Genomic DNA, 22,531 nt, shown 5'->3' with positions numbered 1-22,531 from the left:
ATCAGGGACACATCAGAGATGACCACAAGACTACTCAGACCCCCTAGTATCAGGGTAGCCCACAAACCAACATCCACCCTGTGACAGCTACTGACGAACGTAAAGGATCCCATACCCCCAACCAATAAAACAAACGTAATATACAAAATACCATGCAAGGACTGTGAGAAACATTATATAGGCCAAACTGGAAGAAAACTGACAATAACGAAACATAAACATGAACTAGCCACCAATAGACAGGACCAATTCTCACTGGTCTCAATACACACAGACAAAGAAGGGCACAAATTCAACTGGGACAACACATCCATAATAGCAGAAGCCAAACAGAGACATGCCAGGGAATTCCTGGAGGCCTGGCTTTCCAACCGGAACTCCATCAACAAACACCCTCAACTGAACCTGATATACAAACCACTGAAAAACAGAACTGGAGGTAATGCCAACCACCCCAGCAAAACGAGGCATATAAATAACAAGCGGGACAGAGCACCAAGGTGTCACCGGAGGCACACTGACAATGTTACCTGGCAGGGTGATGAAACGTCTGCAATCAAACACACCGGCTCGGCAAGCAAATCTACAACCTCACAACTACCTTGTATGACAGTAGCTGCTGCATGGTGTATAGCGGCCCGTCGTCATCCAATGGAGGAGACTGTATATGATCTTGGAGAACTACTTGGAGCCTAGAAAGGCTGACCCTTTGATAATAAAATCTGAGAACACTCTCTCGACTTATTCACCCTGGAAATGGGTGCCTTTTAACTTTTTTATTCCAATTAAATAATCTACTTGAGGACCAAGGTTGGAGTAAGGAAGGCAGATTAAAGTTAATCATTGAGTAAGTGGTTAGGTAATTCCTGCCTTGGGTTTGAAGAGTCGCTAGATTATGGGAAACTTCCACAGTCCTAGGGAAGAGCAGGCAGACAATGCCATGAGCTTTGTTTTAAGCACAGTGAGGGTGTGGAGCAGAGGTGAAATATCTCATACCTGGAATATTGGAGAACAATAAACAATCATCCCAGGTACCAAACCAAAGTTTAACAAAAGTACTTTTACCAAAGCTGGTTTACTGTGATTTTCAACAAAAAAATTAAGGAACTCGATTCAACTATTAAAAATAGAAGGCAATTTAAAAAATCAATACACTTCTATTCCAGACAAATATTTGTTAAATGTGACATATTGACTTTAATCTGGCATAATACATCTTTGGGAAAGTTGCAACAATGTCCTTTTTCTCAATAACAAAAGTCAATGCAATTAAGCGAACATTACACCGAAGGTCAAAGTAAATGTTTAATTAAGAAGAGATTTTTTTTCTCATTCTTCAACAGACACTTCTAACCTTTTCTCCAGGAATTGCTTTCACAATGGGGAGGATAGAGAGGAGGGGAAAGAATGGGAAGCAAATAAAAAATAAATTTGTCTGTAAATCCTGTCTTGAATGGAGTAAACAGAATCAGGCAGGGCCGCAATACAGATGCCACTTCAAGCAACAAAAGAAGGCTTCTGACGCCTTAGGTTGTCATTGTATTGCCATGCTCCCTAGTGAGCACTTTAAAGTGTGTGCACTCCTCCCAACATGAGGAGAGCTATTGTATCCAGGGATAAGCATAAAAGAAATCGCTTCTGCATGGGCAGGGCAAGCAGAAAGGATGGTGCACCTGCTGTCGTCTCTGCTAGCCAGCAGTGGAGTGTGGCACAGTTTGCAAAGGTTGGTGAAGTGGCAGTGGGGGTGGAGTTGTAAAGATTAGAGTACAAAAAACAAATGTCCAGAAAGGGGGTGGGGTAGTGGGCTGAAGACCTAAATAACAGATGTCTATTCCCAAACTGGGAACCCAACCCAGGTCTCCCTCCCCTCAGCCCTGTTTTATGACTATGTGCAGACTGTTAAATCTGTCATTGGAAGCCAATCTTCACACTGGGAAGCTAAATCCCTGGCGATTCATTTTGCCTACAGCTGGGGATTCAGATCCCTCATGTCTGCAGGGTATGAATTCACAATAGAGGACAACAGAAGTGTGCACTGATTAACCAATAGCACATCATGAGTTTGTATATTAGACACGTCTTATATCAGGCCTAATATCCCCAGAACCCATGCTCTTTTCTCAGTCATTATCACAACCCAATTAATTAAATCAATCCAAATATCTAATGTGTGAAATGCATTAAGCAAGTCCAAAGCAAAATCAAATATCCTTTAAAACTGTTACCTAACAAAGTGCTGCAGAACATGAATACTAGACTTTTCTAATGAAAGATAGGAATGATTCTAACCTGCGGATTTGTAGTATATAGGATTTGTGATACTGATCATCTGAATGTGATTTCAATACTTGAAAATCCCAGAATCATTTTTAAAAATGTTTTTAAAAGTTGATTATTCACTATTCACTTTTCTCTCACTTTCCTCCCCTCTCCTGCACTCCACAAACTCAAGTTGACCTTCTTTACCGATTAACTGGAACCTCTTCTTTCATAGAGGGGTTCAGAACAAATTCTAAACTATCTCTGAAATATAGATGCAGTCTTAACCTTTATTGTCCACTTCCTCTGACCAGTGGTGAGTCAGGACTGCTGCTGCATTGCAAGTCACTATCTAATCTGGCCAACCTTTAGAAAGGAGGAGTCTAATCCCCGTGAAGGAGGTGGATGTGGCAGTGATACACTAAGCACAAGAAGGTAGATAGGCATCTGAAGGAGAGAACGAATTGATCACTATTGGTCTTCTCTATCCATTCATAGCTCAGTGCTCCTACCATCACTACCTCTTGCCAAATGCTAAGATTAGCAGCAGAATGCAAGGAAATCAGCCGAGCTAGCCCCAGACTCTGCCTTATTACTACAATAACACATGTTGGAAAAAGGAGTCACAAGCAACATTTCATACTGAAAGAAGGGAGGTAAATCTAGGTAGAAAATCTAGGGGAATGTTGCAGGTGGCCACCCCATCCCATTTTCCTTCAGTTTGGTTGATTTTGCAGTGAAGAATCCAATGTGAAGGATAAACATAGTCTTGGGGATTCTGATGTAATGAGATCAGTTTTCCCTGTTTGAACACCAGCAAAAATTTCTTCAGCTGTGGCAGATGAATGCTGACTCTTCTGGGATTTCTGAAACCCTGTTTTGTTTCATGATCTTTATCCCAATATTTATTTTCCAAACAAAAATAATTATTTTGAACCCAGTTTAAAAAAATGGGAGATCAGATGACACACACTGGCCAATTTAAGGGGCGCAGCTTTTCTAACAGGTCTCCAATGACAAGGTCAGTTGACTGAGAGTTTGAACACTAGGAAGCCTGTCCACATCTGGTGATTTTGATCATTGATAGACTAGACTACAAAATGAGTATCTTTCCTAATTTTAAAAAAGTTCTGGCACAGAAACAGCCCATTCCTATTTACCTACTACCCTCCCAGCTCCAACCTATGCAGAACTTTGTGGCTGTTCTGCCCTACCTCTGCTGCAACAGGAAGAGAGGGTATATGTGACACAGTGGTGATGTACCTACCCCCAAGCCAGGACATCAGGGTTCAAGTCTGACCCCCTCCAGAGGCATGCTATAACAGGTTTGTTAAAAATTACTAGATAGAGTGCAATGTGAACTGGATTTGACTTAAAGACCTGGAGGGGAAAGAAAAGGGAGTGATTCTGATCCAAAGTCAAGTCTGGGATTTAAGAATTGCCACCAAGTTAGCTCAGCTCAGCTGAGGCAATGTTTAAGTTGTTGCAGCTGTCTTTCAGTGAAAAACAGGAGCAGGAGTAGGGAAATGCAGCCATATTTACCACTCCTGTTTATGTACTTGGTTGAGCTTGTGTAATTGTTGAGGGAGGATGAACCTGGCTCAGCTATGATACCTCCTAATGCTGAATCATTCATGAACAATATCAAAGATCATGTATGAAAAATGGCCACTTGGGTGATTAACAAATGGTGCCTGTGAAACTTTATTCAATGCAGGTCAACACCTACAGACAGGAAATCAAACAAAACGGCAGAAAACACAGAGAGACAAATCTTGACATTTTTGTTTCCATTGAAATTAACCGGGCTGCAGGTTCACTACAGCTTGTTTTATACTTTCCCACAGCCAAGACCCACTTCAGAGACTCGCTACCTGCAAAGGCTTTACTTGCTTTACGTGTAAAATACTATTGTTTGTATAAGATGGAATAGGGATTGCACTTAAATACTGTTCATTTTCACAGCCGAATATTGAAACGTGATTGACCATTCAATCAGGCAGTCTGGATTTACTGCCTCTCAGAATCTGGGAACAGGAGTTTGACAGCAAGCTGCAGCAAGTTACTATCCAGAGCTGGTGTCAAAAAAGGTCGCAGTGAGATTTTACACATCTAGCGTGATGTCTTTGTGCTTAGCGTACGACCTCCTGAAAAGCACTGTCCTTCTCACTGACTCTCTCATTCATCATCTGCCAGATGAACACAGCCCCATAACTCATTTCCATTACACTGTAGCACCACAGGATGCTGAATTCACTTTAAAACAGTTCCATGTCTTTCTATTTGCATTTCTTCCTGGCATTTTAGAATAGTTTAACTGTGTAGGCATAGCGCTGTAAATCTAAGGCAAAGCTGCAGTTATTGCTTGTTCGCTTTTGGACAGGATATTTCAGTATGTATGAGGTTGGCCTTTCTGTAACTTATTCAGTACATCTACTAGGCACTTTTTTTTTCTATCCATTGGCTCAAGACACTAATTGTTATTGTTCTCAAATTTATTTTTAACAGCATCAGAGCACAGATAAGAACTTGATCCCATTTCCAATTCAGGACCACTCTTCCCACTTTCTATCACTGTTGCAAGCTTTTGCAAAAGATGAATGACTGGGAAGAGTGAAGATTCCATCCTCAGACATTTCATATTCTAACGAATTTTCTGCAAGTGACGTGACCTCAAAACTTCACCTTTTTTTATCCACTGACCAGAATGTAACCGTTTTGTTTAGGCCTCAATCAAGTTCAGCACCATTCAATCGACAGTGTTTGTCACTGAAGATAAAATTATTGACTCAAGTGTCTGCTCTGGCTTGCAGTCCTCAAACTTGTGACTTACAATTGGAATGCACTTCAATGTTTCGTGGTGGTCAGTCATCACTTGAGCTAAACATGGATGGTGGCACTATGTAAGTCTGATGAACCCCACAGACATTAATAGGTGCATTGTCTATTGTGGAACTGAGCTTTTCAGACCCAGAAATAGCCAAGTTCCATCCTTGGTCAAAATTAATTTGTCCCAACTGACATAACAATAGTAGTGTATAACTGGCCTCAATATACACATTTGAATGAAGGAAAACATGAAACAGGGCTCCTAGAAATAATATTTACTAAAAGATAAAGACCAATGCCATTATTTTCAGTCAACTCTACAAACTTAGTTCCCAAGCTACCGACTCCATCCCTGTCCCTCATTGTTGACTCTGAACTCGATTGTTCACAACCTTGGTATATGGGTTTGTCAGAAGATCTTTTTGTTGCTTATCAAATCATCAGTAACATCACCCAACACAACACTTGCCACAGCTCATCTGTTATTGATAATCTCATCCAGGCCTTTTTCTACCCATAGACTTCACTATTCTAATATCCTGCATCCAGGCTCTCATTTCTACCCACTTTAAACTTGAGACTTCCTAAAATATACCAAGTACCATTCACAATCACAACTACACTCACTCAGTTACATTGGGCTACACCGAGCAAAGCCTTGTTCAGCAACAGCTCAATTTCAAAACTTACATCTCTGTTTTTAAATTACACCACAACCCTACCATTTCTTATCTCTATAATATCCTGTAGCCCCTAACTCTTGTGTTACCACCATTCTAACCTCTTGAAAATCCCTATTTTAATTGCCCTATTAATCATGCTTTCAAATTCCAAGGCTCCAAGCTGTAAAATTCCCATTCTATACCTCCCAGCCTTTTTCTCATTTCTCCCTTACATCGCTCCTTAAAATTTACAGCTTCTGGTCATCCAGCTTAATATTTCCCTATGTGGCCTAATGTTCCTGTAAAGTGCCTTGGGAAGATTTATCATGTTAAAAGTGCCAGATAATTCTAAATTGGCATATTTCATTTGAAGATTGTCAACAATCAGGCAGATTATAGTTATAAATTAATGCTGCTCTTGTGTTGTGTGGGCATCACTGGCTGGGCTAACATTTAATACTCATCCCTAATTGCCCCGGTGAAAGTGTTATGAGCTGCCCTCTTGAAATACTGCAGAGCATGGGGTGTACAGACACACACAATGCTCCTAGGGATGGAGATGTTAACCCAGTGACAATGAAGGAACAGAGATTAAATTCCAGCTCAGGATGGTGTGTGGTTGATGGGAATTTGCAGACTGTTGTTCAGCTACAACAGAGCAGGTTCGGGAGGGATCAAACAGTTTTCTTGTTTGGCACCACTTTGAATGTGATGAGGACCCACCTCCTCCCGCACCATGTACACAGTAGCATACCATATCCCTGATACACTCCAACAGCCCAAAAAGCCTGCTATCCCCTCTCTAGAGTGGAACAGCTGAAAGGCAGCCATGTCCTCCAACACACATGAAGAATGGTCACTTTGGTGAGGCCTCACAAAGTAGCTCTGCAGTGTTGGAATGAGGTTAGCCAGGTGAACCTCACAGACTATGAGTTCCCTGATTAGGTCTGTTAACCTGGTCTAATCAGGGAGCCCTGGCTGACAGATATAAACAGGAGTGTCAGGGGTCCTGCTCACGCTAGGAGCTGGCTCTGTGCTAGCTGGGTCAGTGTCATGTACCATGCGCATGTAAATAAAGGATGACTTGGTGATGGGATACCAGCCTTCGTGGAGTTATTTCAAGCTGGAATCCACATCACTGTACCCAGCCACATAAGTCATGGGAAGGGAAAAATTAAATGCCAATCGCAAAAGAAAACTCATTCTGTGGAGGAATGCCTAGAGATTCATCAGAAAAATAGATTTTTGGAAGGTCTTTAAATGTGGAAAGAAAGAGGTGATTAGTGCATAGGTTTTAGTTAGATATAGAGAATCCCAGAAGCAGCACAGCAGAACTGTTTCTATTCCCTTCTGACATCTTTGACTACTCATTGGAGATCACCTGGGTACATTTGAATCATCATTAAAACCTACAGGGTATTCTTCTTCTAATGAAATAACTAATTAGAGAAATAAGACCTCTGAGGAACCAATTTGTTGTGAAGGAATATCGCTTAATGTTGCACATGAAGGTATACTAGATTGGAAACATTTAACCTTGAGGCTGTATCACCTTTGTGCAGGTATTGCTTATAGAATTTGGAGGATTTTAACCTTCTGATTTCTTCTGTGCCTTTCCTAAAAGCACAATGGTAGATGGTTTCAGGACACTAGCGGCCACCCTTTATACATTAGCAGGTTTTCTGAGTGTGAGAAACACCCAATCCTTTCATTTGCTGAAGTCCACAAGCATGCACATTCCAACAGCAAAGTTAAATGAAAGTTCATGCTCTATGTAACATGGAAGGAAGTAACACGATAAATGAATTTCGTGAGTATGAGCTCTTCAAAATGCAAGCAGGTTGCAGTTGAGCGAAACCTGTAATATGTCTTGGGTCGACTAGATATACTGCATACAATTACATTACGGCTCACAGTTAATCAGTCTGACAAATTAGTAATCACTGCAATACCAGTTACAAAATACGGTATAATTCATTTCCTCTCTTTACACTTATCACCACAAATTAGTGATTGTAATTACTGGCAGAGGGACTCTACATAACACACTGGCTTTCTAAAGTGATGGGGGGGAGAAATCCTTCTATGTAATGCCTCTATGTATTAAACAAATCGAGAAGGAGACAAATAGGTACGGGTTCAGTTAATGAGATGTAGCGTACATTTTTCATGGTCGTCGCTTATTTATTTACACCTTCCTCTTGAGTCATTGCCTGTTATTGGATGTTGTTCTATGCCATTGACCCTCCTTGACCAAGTATCCATTAATCACATGTGAGCCAAGAATATGAGTTTTAACAGACTACTCTGCGGTGGAGGCATCATAACTGAACCCACTCCTGTTATTGTCTGGCATTTGCATGCACAATTTCCACCATTGGATACAAATCTGGAATGAAACGCTTGGTTGATTGCTTCACCTTCCAGTGCTGGGACCTCTGAGGTCATTGGTGATGATTGGTCTATGATGTTACCCAGCTTAATTCAGAGAAGTCAGCAGAAAATGAGAATTGAACGGTGGAACCTGCTGACTTGTCCATCTTTCTGCTATACTGTCTATATATTTAGAAGGAGCACCTATTTATGCTGGCAAAGTATATAAATATCAACAAAGCACTAGAGTCAAAGACAGTCTAGTTTGTTTTTAATCTCTGCAATGTGGAGACAGGAGCTACTGAGTAGTGATTTTTATGGAAATGAGATGAATAGCAGTCCCCTCTCTAATGAACTCTGCATCAGCCTTGAATCACGTGTCACTGGCTTTCTCATAATTCACAGCATGTCCCAATTGACATGCGGCATAAAGGAAGCAAAAAGCATACTAATTCTTTTGTCCACTGTTCCTTTCTCAACTAAGAATCATTTTCCTTAGAGCACACACGTGCACGGAGGCAAGGCAAAATAAACAGAAATCGCACTGGGTGTTTTGTTTAAAACGGCAGCGTTTACAAAAAGAATAATGACCCAAAAACGTTGGCCATGACTTCTGCCACAGAATAACAGTGCTTGGAAATGGTTCTTTTTTCTGTATGCAGCGCAACTTCATGTAGCTGCCAACTGCACAATGGGTGGTGGTGGATCGAGGGCGGGTGGGGGTGCGGGGATGATGATGGGGAGCAGACAAGGAGCAGGTGCTGGGGAGGGGTAGCAGGTGGCTTTCTCACCCATGTGACCTATTAGTGGAAAGGAGATCAGCTACCTCTCCATGTGACTCTCCAGCTGGCTGTTGTGTGATAGGTTGTGGGCAGTGAAGTTGGGGTGTGGGGTGTGGGGGTAGGGAAGACAAGAGAGGCCTCAGCTTTATTACTGTCCCAGACTCTCTGTGTAACTGAGGGCCATCACCTCCCCCCACCCCAATTAAAATCTTTAAATAAATTTTTGTTTAGTTGAATGCCAAAATGAAGGTCAAATGTCCACTGGATGGGAAATTATCAAGGCCAAAAACAGCAAAGGTGATGATTGTTCCCATTAAGTTCTTCCCTGTTTATCATCTCCCATCCCCCAAACTTCTTGCCTTACTTTCTCATTGGCAGTGTTGACTTTCTCTCTTTGTATACTGTTCCTCTTTTCCCTCCCTCTGCTTTTGCTCCCTTCACACACACACACGCACACGCACACGCACACGCACGCACACAAACACAGATATACCCACATAAGCATAAACAGTACATTGCTAAAGGAGCTTTTCATAGACATGAGATATTCGTTTACCTCTTTCTGATGTCAGGTTTCAATAAGGAAGGTGTGAAAATCATCATCTGCTTCTAAATCACACAAATCCCAGGTGAGATTTGGAACCTTCTATTAGTTTCTAGGTATGTGTTTAATTTCTGCCTCAGGTTTATTGTGATAAGCCAAAAGTGATTGCTTCTTAATCGGAATAACACATTAGGACTCAGGGGAGAGTTCACAGGGGAATATCTCATGGAAATTAAGTATCCTCTTACTTTCCCCTGATAGAGCTGAAGTCCCTTGGCACCACTCTTCATACATAAAAATGATCTTAGGGGAAGACAACATCTGTGCTAGGTGTGCTGAAATCTTAAACTGTTATTTAATGAGCATATTTACAATTTCATTTTTTTTTTTCTCACCATAGTGAGAATATTTTATTTTAAAAATGCAGGTTACTGGATCTGAGAAGTTGATCCAGAAATAGGCTGCAACAGAGATGAAGCATTATTAAGTTCATTAGGTAGCCGTCCCTCAGCATCACAAAGGGTCAACTTGTTTTCTATCAGTGCGTGTTATGTTTAATCTCCCCAGATTGTTAAAAGGTTTTAACTTTCATTCACAATGTTCAGCTGGTTAACCAAGTTTCTAGGGAAAGGGTGAAGCAGATGGCATTGATACATTTAAAAAGATGTTTGGCGCATTTATGTCATAAATAGGCAATATTGTGGACAGTGAGGAAGGTTATCAGAAATTGCAGCAGGATCTTGATCAGCTAGGGAAATGGGCCAAGAAATGGAAAATGGAGTTTAATATAGATAAATGTGAGGTGTTGCATTTTGGAAAGTCAAATCAAGGTAGGAGTTTCATGGTGAATAGTCGGGCCTTGAGAAGTGTAGTGGAGCAGAAGGTCTTTGAAGTTCAGGTGCAGGGTTCTCTGAAAGTGGAGTCACAGGTAGACAGGGCGGTGAAGAAGGCTTTTGGCACACTGGCCTTCATCAGTCAGGGTATTAAGAATAGAAGTTGGGAAGTTATGATGCAGTTGTACCTGACGTTAGTGAGGCCACACTTGGAGTATTGTGTTTAGTTTTGGTCACCTTGCTATAGGAAGTATATTATTAAACTGGAAAGAGTACAGAAATAAATTTACAAGGATGTTGCCAGGACTCAAGGGACTGAGTTATGGGGAGAGGTTGGACAAGCTAGGACTTTTTTCCTTTAAAGCGTAGGAGACTGAGGGGAATCTTATAGAAATGTGTAAGATCATGAGAGGCATGGATAGGATGAATGCATTCAGTCTTCTTCCCAGGGCTGGGGAATCAAAGACTAGAGGGCATCAGTTTAAGGTAAGAGGGGAAAGAATACACAGGAACCTGAGGGGCAATATTTTTACACAGAGGGTGGTACGCATATGGAATAAGCTGCCAGCAGAAATGGTTGAGGGGGGTACATTAACAACATTTAAAAGGCATTTGGATGAATACATGGATTAGAAAGGTTTAGAAGGATATGGGCCAAGTGCAGGGAAATGGGCTTAGTGTGGATGGACATTTGGTGGATAGACCAGTTTGTGCCAAAGGGCCTGTCTCCTTGCTGTAGGGCTCTATGACTCTAAGTAGTTAATAAATTGAGAGGAGGCTCATGGAGTATGAATACCAACCTAGACCACTTGGGCCAAATGGCCTGTTTCTGTGCACGTAGATTCCATGTACTTTGATGAACATATTTATGATATTGGCATCACTGGCTAGGTCAGCATTTATTGCCCATCCCTAAATGACCTGAAGAAAGTGGTGGTGAGCTGCCTACTTGAATTACTGCAGTTCTTGGATGTAGGGACCCACAAGGCTGTAAACAGGATAGCTCTAGGATTCCGACCAAGTGACAATGAAGGAACAGCAATGTAGTTCCAAGTCAGCATAGTGTGTGACTTGAAAGGGAACTAGCACGTGGTGGTGTTCCCATAAATCTGCTGCTCTTATCCTTCTGGAAGGCATTTGTTGTAGGTTAGGAAGGTGCCGATGAAGGAGACTTGATGTTTTACTGCATTGCATCTTTGTAGATGGTGCACAGCCCCTCATGGTTGTCCAAGCTGATTGTCAATGCTCTTAAGGCAATTAAGGATGAGGAATTCATGTGACCTTATCAGTGTCACTCATATCCCAGAACACATGCAAAAGGTCTCACTGATAATGTAAGATGAGAGCCTTGGAAAGTTGAAGTTACAAGTGTGTTTATTTAGTATTCATCCCTAAAAAAGTAAGATATAAGAATTTTGATGCAGAATGCAATTTTTAAAGACTTTTACATTTCTCTTAAAGCAAATTTCACCTCTGTGCTCAAATGTTTACTTGCTTACAGATATAATTTCAGCAACGCAGTCCACAGTTAAAAATTCATGATAAAATGTTTCATGGCACAAATTCATTACTGCATGGATTTGAGATTCCCTGTCACCACATTTGCTAGGATTCACTCATAAAACAAGGTGTAGAACTGTAATAATGATAATTTTGCATAATTAAAAATTATCCCTATTGATAGCTGTTCTTAGTTTGTACACAGGCTTGCAGCAAAGGTCCCTAAATAGGGAAAGACTTTCTACTGTTGAAATTACAGTGATCAACATCCATGGACAACTGTAAAGAATAAATCAGTAAGTGTTTGATAGATCATAAACCCTAGATTCAGTTAATCCATCAGATTCATTTGAAAACACTAACGTCTGCTTGTAGTGCCTGCAAACAACTTCATGCACATTAGTTTTCTTTGTAAGGATTGCAAATCCTTTTGACAGGAGCTAATCTGTTTATTTTAAATGAATTAATGCCTCCATTAATATTACAGATAGAGAAATGCCATATTACAATTAATAGCTTGTCCAGAAATATTGACAACGGTCATTTCTAGTCTTGTGTGCTTTAAGATTTAGATTTAAATTTAAGAACTAAGAAAAAAAAACATTTTAGACATATAAGTGTAAAGGGAAAATTACATTTCTGAGTGTAAACTTGATTTGAACATAGTTCTAATTGATAATAAAAACCAAAAGAACTGCGGATGCTGTAAATCAGGAACAAAAACAAAGTTGCTGGAAAAGCTCAGCAGGTCTGGCAGCATCTGTGGAGGAGAAAACAGAGTTAACGTTTCAGGTCCGGTGACCCTTCCTCAGAACTAATTGATAATATTGACTCACTGTTATAAGGCTGCTTAGAAAATAAACAGTCACATCGGTATATTATTCATCAAGTTAAACACATACCTAGCTCTGCCTGACTTGTAGTCGAGGACAGTGCATATACTACAGTTAGTCAGAATTGTTTTATTTATGTAGAATACTGTACTGTCTGGTGTTACTGTAGATGTGCTGCACTGTAAGATGTTTCAACACACTAGTCAAGATGATTTACATGGAGATAGGTTTCCAATAGCTTGCTGATAAAGTTGTACTGAATTCCTTGCAAGCCCTTCTTTTGTACAATATTTTTATGCTTTTCTGAAGAAATACAGGAGAAATTATAGTCTCTTCCCAGAAATTCTTCAAATCTAATGTTCTAATATATTCTGGGAAGACACTATAACACTGAATTACCCAAGAAATGAAATCTCACATTTCTGTATTCCTATCTAGTGATTTCAAAGTCCACCAGTTCTGTTAACTTTGGTGACACAATCTTCAACTGCTTCCTTCCGGCTCCAGTTTTTACAACTTTTCATCTGTTCTTCCACTTGTCTTTCCACCTTGAAAAAAATCTCCTCTAAGGCTATCTTTCAGACCAAGCTTTCAACCACTTTCCTAATTCTCCAATTATGCTGCTTTTATTTATTTCTGTGACTCCATTACTAACTGGAGTCAGACATGAGAAACAAAGAGATTATACGCAGGAACAGGACATTCAGCCCTTCATGCTCCACCATTCAGTATCATCTTGGTTGATCCTCTATCACAATACCATTGCCCTATTTTCTTGACATTCTCCTTGATGGCTCTAAAGTTGAAATATTTATCTATCTCTGTCTATATTCAGTGACTTGACCTCCATCGCCATCTGTGGTAGAGAATTCTATAGGCTCACTACCCTTGGAGTGAAGAAATATTTGTTCATCTCAATCCAGTATAGTCTACCTAAGATTGTGTGCCCTGGTTCTAGGCTTCCTGACCAGGAAAAACATTCTCCCTGTACCTAGTCTGTCCAGAGTTCTGATGAAGGGTCCCAATTTGAAATGACGATGTGCCTGTTCCTCCAGATCCACACTGTGGTGAGCCAATCTCTCCTCAAAGAACAGTCCTGACATCCCTGATTTTTGCCTTGTACACACACGAGTAGGCCACTCAGCCCTACTTTGATTTGGATGAGAATTTAGGAGATGTGGTTAATAAATTCGAGGATGACACCGAGATTGATGGTTTGGTAACAGTGAAGAGGGTTATCTAAGATTACAAAGGGATTTTGATCAATTGGGCTAGTGGGTTGAAAGAGTGGCAGATGGAGTAGAATTTGGATAAATGTGATATATTGCATTTTGATAAAACAAAGTAGGGCAGGACTTATACAGGCCCTTAATGATAGTGCCCTAGGTGGTGTTGTTGAACAGCGAGACCTATGGGTTCGGGTACATAGTTCTTTGAAATTTGTGTCACAGATAGACTGGGTAGGTAAGAAGGTGTTTAGCACACATGCCTTCATTGCTCAGACCTTTGAGTATAAGAGTTGGGAATTCAGTGCCCAACCACATAATGTACAATGGGGCCTCGCTCAGGGCTAGACATTGAACCTGTCATATATGACCCACCTCCTGAAAAGATGCCGGGCAGTGATGTATAAAAGTGAGTCATCATGTTCTTGTAAGTTTAAATTTCACAATAAAATGTTGTAATCATTTCATATCCCGCTTCTTAATCTAGAACAAGTGCACATGCAAACTTTATATAAACATTCATCATAGGATGTGGGTGCACCCAACGCTAACTGCCCCGTGGGCAATTCAGGGTCACCCACATGGCTGTGGGTCTGGAGCCACATGGCCAGGCCAGGTAAGAATGGCAGTTAACCCCAGTCCCCAAAACATTACCTGGATCTTGGGATTAATAATCCAACAATAATATCACAAGGCTGCCACCTTCCTGCCTGTTGGGCAGGCACTCTTTGGGGTGTGATTTTCTGATCTTTGTTTTATGTAAAGTGTGTGTGTGTGTGTGTGTGTGTGTGTGTGTGTGTGACAGAGAGAGCTGGTAGCTGGTGACTGTAACAGCATCAGCCAGGTGGACCTCATAGAACATGAGTTCCCTAACTGGAGTTGTTAATCTGGTCCAGTCAGGGAGCCCTGGCTGGCAGGTATAAACGGGCGTGTCAGGAGTGTAAATAAAGGGTGACTTGGTAAACGGATATTGGCCTCTGTGGAGGTATGTCACCACCTTCGCTGTCAAGATAACTCACCAACATGCCCACCAACCAGCTCATTAGGAGCTAATGGGCAAGCAAGAAAGAGTATCACACCCAATCAGAGCTCTCAATACTAGTGACCCAGCTTGCCAGGAGATGCCCAGTCAATCAGAGGCCAGCAGCTTCTGGGTCAGCGAGTTGAAGCCTAATCGTCAGCGGATCCAAAAGTAAGAAGGTAAATCATTTTTATCAGCTTATCTTTGTTAGCAGAGAGGGATCACGGAAAGAGGATGGTTGGGGCATTGAATGTAAGGGAGGGGTGGGGTCGGCTTTTAAAGACCATATCATTTCCCCTCCCCCATCATGTTTCAAATGGTTGGGGCAACTGAGGCTTTCACCCCTGAGCCAGCAGGTAGGATGCCGTTGTTTTGCAGTTGGGAAACTAGCCTCCTTTCTCATCCACCAGACAGGCAAGTAATTGGGGAGATGGTAAATTGAGGCCTTTATGTGGCTATTAACAAATCACTTATGGGCCTTAGTTTGCGGCAAGATAAGAAAGTCAATGGACCACCCCACCCAATATTTAATTGCTGAAGTGACAAGGAGGAATGAGCTTCTCTCAAGGGCCAACCTGTCCCATTATTTCCCCTTCTTGCCATCTTTCTCACCATCTACATTAATTTAACACAGTGTTAGAAGCACTTTTCAAAAAGTATTCAGGAGTATGTTAACATACTAACAGTTCGCACACCAGAAGGAAATATTAGTGGAGTATTCCTGAATTATGTTAAAATGTTTGCCAATTACTTGAAGGCTGGTGCTTCAAAGTATTCCTGAGGCGTTGGCAGGTATCCAATTTATTTCCAGGTCTAATGGCAGTTAGTGATGCAGTGCAACCTTGCAAGATCATTACTGTAGTTACACAGAAAAGGGCATTGTAAGATATTTCAGGCAGCTTTTCCGTTGTGTAAATACAGCTGACAGAATGTGTGCTGCTCACCTCCTGCTCCACTGCAAATACATTTCCTAAAGTGAAATCAACCTATAGCATTCTTTATCCACTACAGCTGGCGAAAGGTGAAGGTTGTTGCTCCTAGAGAGGAACCATGGAGATACTGCAAGCTAAAGTCACCTCAAAGTTAAAGATCAACAGATCACTGGCAACACAAACCCTTCAGCAGCGTTCTTTATTTCATCAAGATATTCTCAAAGATCTCAACACTGACAACAAGGCTGTACACACTGCCTGATGACAAAAGGTTAATGTTCTAATCAAAAAGACTCCGGGAAGGAGCACGCCATCTATGAAACTCTCTAAAAGTTGAATTTATAGGGAAAGACAGCTGCATCATACAAAAGGTTGGACACCAGACAGATGGGGACTGGGATTCAAATTCAGGCTACACCGATGAGATTACAGACTCCCCTGTAAAGGTTATACAAAATCAGATTGCATTCTTCAATTTAGAGTATCGTCTACTTTGCCATGAAAATGGCAATCTCATTCAAGCAGCCGTAGGCTGGATGTTGGGTGAATTAAAATAAAAAGAGGAGACATTCAATGGAACACATTCCACTTCCCATTAAAAACTCACCTTGATCTGAAATAAAATCTGCAAAACCGTTGTGTAAATAACATACAGTTGCCATATGTTATGCACCTATTATACACTTTAAAAGCTTGCTTTCACACTGAATCCTGTGGATTCGACCACACAACAGAGCAATACCAAATCTTTAAGAAGCTGAACATGTTCCTTTTATCTGCCCTTCTGATAATTTTGAAGAAAATATGTATAATGCATGTACAAGTTCTACACCGTAAAAAGGCAACCTTTCATCTTCTTCATTTGAAACCATATTAGCTTATAGCCGACTCTAGGCAACATTTAATTTTTTAAGCTGTTTCCTCACAAAATATTACATTTCTAGACTCATAAATTTTAACTAAAAAACAAAATGAGAATTCACCATGTGGATAAGCTCCAAGTTTTTCCCTTTGGTCTTTTGAGGCTTGGGGCATTTACGGCAAATTATTGATGTAACAAAATTCACACTTGTCAATTCCTTCAAAATCTGAATTTGTTGTCATTTAATTTATGTGTCATTGGCACAAGCGTAATTCTAATTTGATCAGAATTCAAGAAGCAGTTGCAATGTTAAACTGGCTACTGCAAGGGAGGCCTCTAGCCACCAACACAGAATTAATTTACATAACTGGGCAATCAAATCAAATGGAACTGTCTGCTTATCTCAGTGTACATTTTGTATATTACTTTATCCCTGTACCTTCTCCAACATTGCCCATCGGGCATCTGATTGCCAATAACTGGTTTCATAGGTGTTATTGGTTCTCCAAATCCACATGCCAAGCTTGTTCCTCATGCATGAATGCAGATAGGAAGAGGCAACAATACTTGTTGGAAAATTTATTCCATTGTTCGACATGTTTGCACTGGCCTTGTTTAGCTCCACTCCCGCCTTTTTAGTGTTACAGGTGATCTATCGTTTGTAATGGATACACTTCTCATCACCATATTGTTGATTTAGGAAGCCAGCAAAATCCATGCTTAGCCTCTTCCTTTATCTATTTCTACTTTGTTCTGTTTTACGTCGTTCTCAAATACTCCAAACCTGCCTCCTGCCCAGCCAAATCAAACTGTTAGGCTAGCTATCAGCCTTAATTATATGGCTCTATTTCACTTTTACTAACTTTTCTATGAGCTATTTTCTTCCCTTTGCTCCTGATTCAAAATCCTCAAGTTCAGGTGAGAGAAATATTTTTATTTATTTATTTTCCCAGGTTAGGACAGTCCAAAACTAAAGGGCATAGGTTTAAGGTGAAAGGGAAACATTTAGAAGGGATCTAAGGGGCAACTTTATCACGCAGAGGGTGGTGCGTGCATGGAATGAGCTGCCAGAGGAAGTGGTGGAGATGGGTACAATTACAACATTTAAAAGTCATCTGGATGGGCATTCAATTAGAAAGAGTTTTGGAGGGATATGGACCAAATGCTGGCAAATGGGACTAGATTAATTTAGGATATCCGGTCGGCATGGGCAAGGTAGCTCAAAGGGTCTGTTTCCGTGCTGTACATATCTATGACTCTATGTCAGCACTGCTGGCAAGGCCAGCATTTATTGCCCCTCACAACTTGCCCTGCAGAAGGCAGTGGTGAGCTTCCTTCTTAACTCACTGCTATCCATAATGTCAAGCTTCTTGTGTGTTGTTAGAAGTGCACTCAGTTAGGCAAGTGGGGAGCATTCCATCATACTCCAGACTTATTCCTGGTAGGGAATGGACAGCCTTTGGGCAGTCAAGATTCGCTGCAGCATTCCCAGCCTTGGACCTCGTATTTATATGGATAAAAACCAAAAGAACTGTGGATGCTGTAAATCAGGAACAAAATCAAAGTTGCCGGAAAAGCTCAGCAGGTCTGGCAGCATCTGTGGAGGAGAAAACAGAGTTAACATTTCGGGTCCGGTGACCACTTCCTCAGAACTGAGGAAGTTCTGAGGAAGGGTCACCGGACCCGAAACGTTAACTCTGTTTTCTCCTCTTTATATAGATAGTTCAGCTCCATTTGTAGTCAACAGTAACCACCAGGATGTTGTTAGTGGGGATGTTCAGCGATGGTAACTGGCATTCAAGCTCATCATGTTCCCTATCTAGCTGAAAAAAATCACTCCTGTGGATATTGATTAAAGAAAAAATTAGACTCTGCTTGAATAAGATACATAGTACTTTGGCACCCATGCAATGATGTTTCAGGAGATTAGAGGAGAAAGTTAAAATGAAGAGAAAGGAATCAGCATTTAGATTCACATATATCACCTGTTATCCAGGTACAAATTCTACTTCAGTATTAATGGAATTTTTAATAGAATCTGTCCAGATAATAATTGATTAAGTGTCAGCTTAATTACCCTGGTAATGCATAAACCGGGTAGGGCTCTCCTGCAATTTGAGCTCCCTTGATCTCCCTTCTGTTCTGGGTGCCAAGGAAGTGTGACAATATTTTCTCAGGGCCCTCTATTCTTGATCTGCTCCATCTTTGGTCCCTTCTGTCATTTAGCCTCAATTCTTTCTATAATTCTATGGTTCTTCTGCTTCACAAGTTACTTTATAATATCCTTTCATGGAATGTGGGTGATGTTCCAATGCTCATCCCGAGTTGCCCTGAAGTAGGTAGCAGTGAGCTGCTGGTCTGAATGGCTACAAAGTCAGAAATCACACAACATCAGGTTATAGTCCAGCAATGCTATAGCCTGGTGTCATGTAATTTCTGACTTTGTCCAACCAGTCCAACATGGACACCTCCACACCATGAATGGCTATAGTCTTTGGGGTGTAGGTGCACCCATGGTGTAGTTACTGCTCACTGTGCCATGAGTATTACAGGATCACCAGCACTTCAGGTTTCATTTTTGATTCTTATGGTTATTAATCCCTGCCAAAGATTGTATTTTTATGGCTGTAAAATTACTAACATGGGTCTGGCTATCCATGTTTGAGCCTCCTCCTATCCCTCTTCTTCCAGTCCTGTTGCTTTCTCCCACATGTGTTTATCGCGATTCCCCCAACACACATCAATGTTCCCTGATACAATCATTCCTTGCTGTGGATTGTATGCTCTAACCACATTTTTAAATAAGTATGTTTCTCCTGAATTCCTTATTGGAATTATTAATGTCAATTTTACATTTTTTAAAATTCATTCACAGGGCGACACAGTGACACAGTGGTTAGCACTGCTGCCTCACAGCACCAGGGACCTGGGTTCGATTCCAGCCTCGGGCGACTGTCTGTGTGGAGTTTGCACATTCTCCCCGTGTCTGCGTGGGTTTCCTCCGGGTGCTCCGGTTTCCTCCCACAGTCCAAAGATGTGCAGGTTAGGCGGATTGGCCATGCTAAATTGCCCGTAGTGTTCAGGGAGGTAGAGGGTGTATATTAGGTGGGTCATAGGGGGATGGATCTGGGTGGGATGCTCTGAGGTTCGGTGTGGACTTGTTGGGCTGAAGGGCCTGTTTCCACACTGTAGGGATTCTAATTGTTGTTGGGATGAGGGCCTTGCTGGCTAGGCCAGCATCCATTGCCCTTTCCTAATTACCCAGAGGGCAGTTTAAGAGTCAACCACATTGTTGTGGGTCTGGAGTCATATGTAGGCCACACCAGGTGAGGATAGCAGTTTCTTTCCATAAAGGTCATTACTGAACCCAATGGGATTTTCCAGCAATGAGCAATGGATGGTCATCATTAGATTCTTAATTCCAAATTTTTTTTATATTGAATTCAAATAATACTATCTGCCAGGGTAGGATTTAAACCTAGGATTTAGTCCCCAGGATGTTACCTGAATCTCTGGATTAATAGTCTAGTGATAATATCTCCCCTATATTCACAGTCCAAGGTTTTCATAAAATGATGAAAGGAATTGACAGCTGTTGCAACAGAGTGTACAGTGTTTACATCAACTACAACTAACACCAAGCACTATAAAAGTCAATGATTTTCACAAGAATAATTTCATAGATGAAAAGGTTCTATCCTGTCGTGACTGCATAATTAGTGGGATTGACTGAGGAACTCATCAAATCACTAGATCATTCATCTGCCCAGAAATAATTGTTTGTTCATCACTATACCCACTTGGCTCTTGATTAACCTTTGTCTTCATCACATGGATGTCTAATTCAAGTGTTGAACCCTCTATGTGCACAAATTTGCCTCTAAATCAATCACAATTTCTCCTCTTACTAGATCGGACATATTCAGATTTTACAAGATGGCTCTCACACCTTATGCCTTCTTGGCCATTTAGTACCACACCTACTTTGTAAGTATTCACCACCTCGCAAACTCGATGTCTTGCTTAGTCATCAATCCCAAAGTACTCCAGATGATAAACCTATTGATACTGGAAATCAACTCCTTTATGTCAAGGATAAAATATACTTCATGTTCAACGAACAAAGGAATTGAACAACAGTAAGTAAATTTCCTGGAAAATAAGGCAGGTGCTAGTGGGGGAGCACTTTGGGACCAGTGAACATAATTCAATTAATTTTAAAATAGTTATGGAAAAGGATAGATCTGGTCGACATATTAAAGTTCTAAATTGTGGCAAGGCCAATTTTGATGGTATCAGACTGGATCTTTCAAAAATTGACTGGGGGAGGCTGTTGGCAGGTAAAGGGACATCTGGCAGTGGAAGGCTTTCAAAAGTGAGAGTTCAGGGCCAGCATGTTCCTGTTAGGGTGAACACAAGCCTGCCATCAGTGGTGGATAAGTCATTGGAGAGGATTCTGAGAGACAGGATCTATATGCATTTGGAAAGGCAAGGCCTTCGATTAGGCGTAATCAGCATGGCTTTGTGCGTGGAAATTCATGTCTCACAAATTTGATTGAATTTTTTGAAGAGATGACAGAGACAATAGATGAAAGCAGCGTGGTAGACATTGTCAACATGAACCTTCGACAAGGTTCCGCATGATAGATTGGTTAGCAAGGTTAGATCACATAGGATCCAGGGCGAGCTGGTCAGTCGGATAAAAATTGGCTTGATGGTAGGAGACGGAGGGTGGTGTAGGCAGGGTGGTGAAGAAGGTGTTTGTCATGCTTGACGTCATCGGTCGAAGCACTTAGTATAGGAGTTGTGACATCATATTACAGCTGTACAGGACACTAGTAAGGCCACATTTGGAGTAATGCATACAATTCTGGTCACCCTGCTTTAGGAAGGATGTTATTAAAATGGAAAGGATGCAAAAAAGATTAATAAGATTGTTACCAAGACTGAAAGGTTTGAGTTATAAGGAGAGGCTGGAAAGGCTGGAATTCTTTCTCCCTGGAGGCTGAGGGGTAAATTTGTAGGGGTTCATAAAATCATATAAATATAAATCATACAATTGCTGTGTCTACAAGAGCAAGTCAGAGGCTAGGCATACTGCGATGAGTAACTCCACCTTCTGACTTCCCAAACCCTGTTCACCATCTGCAAGGCACAACTTGGGAATATGATGGAATACTCCCCACTTGCCTGGATGAGAACAGCTCCAACAATGTACAAGAAACTTGACACCATCTGAGACAAAGCTACCCACTTTATCGGTACCACATCCACAAACATTCACTCCCTCCACCTCTGACGCTCAGCAGCAACAGTGTGTACTATCTACAACATTTACTGCAGAAAATCACCAAGTCTCCTTTGGCAATGCCTTCCAAACTCAAGATCATTACTGCCTATAAGAACAAGGGCAGCAGATACATGGGAACATCAGCATCTGCAAGTTCCCCTCAAAGCCACACACCCTCCTAACGTGAAAATATATTGCCACTACTGAAAGTCAAAATCCTGAAACTCTCACCCTGACAGAATTGAGGGTATAGCTACAGCAGATGGGCTGCAGCAGTTCAATAAGGCAGCTCATCTCCACCTTCTCGGGGCAACTAAGGATGGGCAATAAATGTTGGCCCAGCCAGTGACACCCACATCCCTGGATGAATAATTTTTAAAATTGCAATGTACAAAACAATACATTGTTTCAAACATGCATCACATCTCCCACATCTTATTATACCAGTAATGATTAAAGCAAATGCTACTTACGACTGCATCTAAAAATATTTCTGACAACAATTAAACTTGAATTTATTTAAACTCTTTGTTGAACAGTTAGACTGCATGGGGTTTTAAAGGAAAGAAGCCCATCTGACCTAAA

The sequence above is a fragment of the Rhincodon typus genome, chromosome 1, assembly GCF_021869965.1.
Source record: "Rhincodon typus isolate 14 chromosome 1, sRhiTyp1.1, whole genome shotgun sequence".
NCBI lineage: Eukaryota > Metazoa > Chordata > Chondrichthyes > Orectolobiformes > Rhincodontidae > Rhincodon > Rhincodon typus.
Note: the sequence above shows the minus strand (reverse complement) of the source record.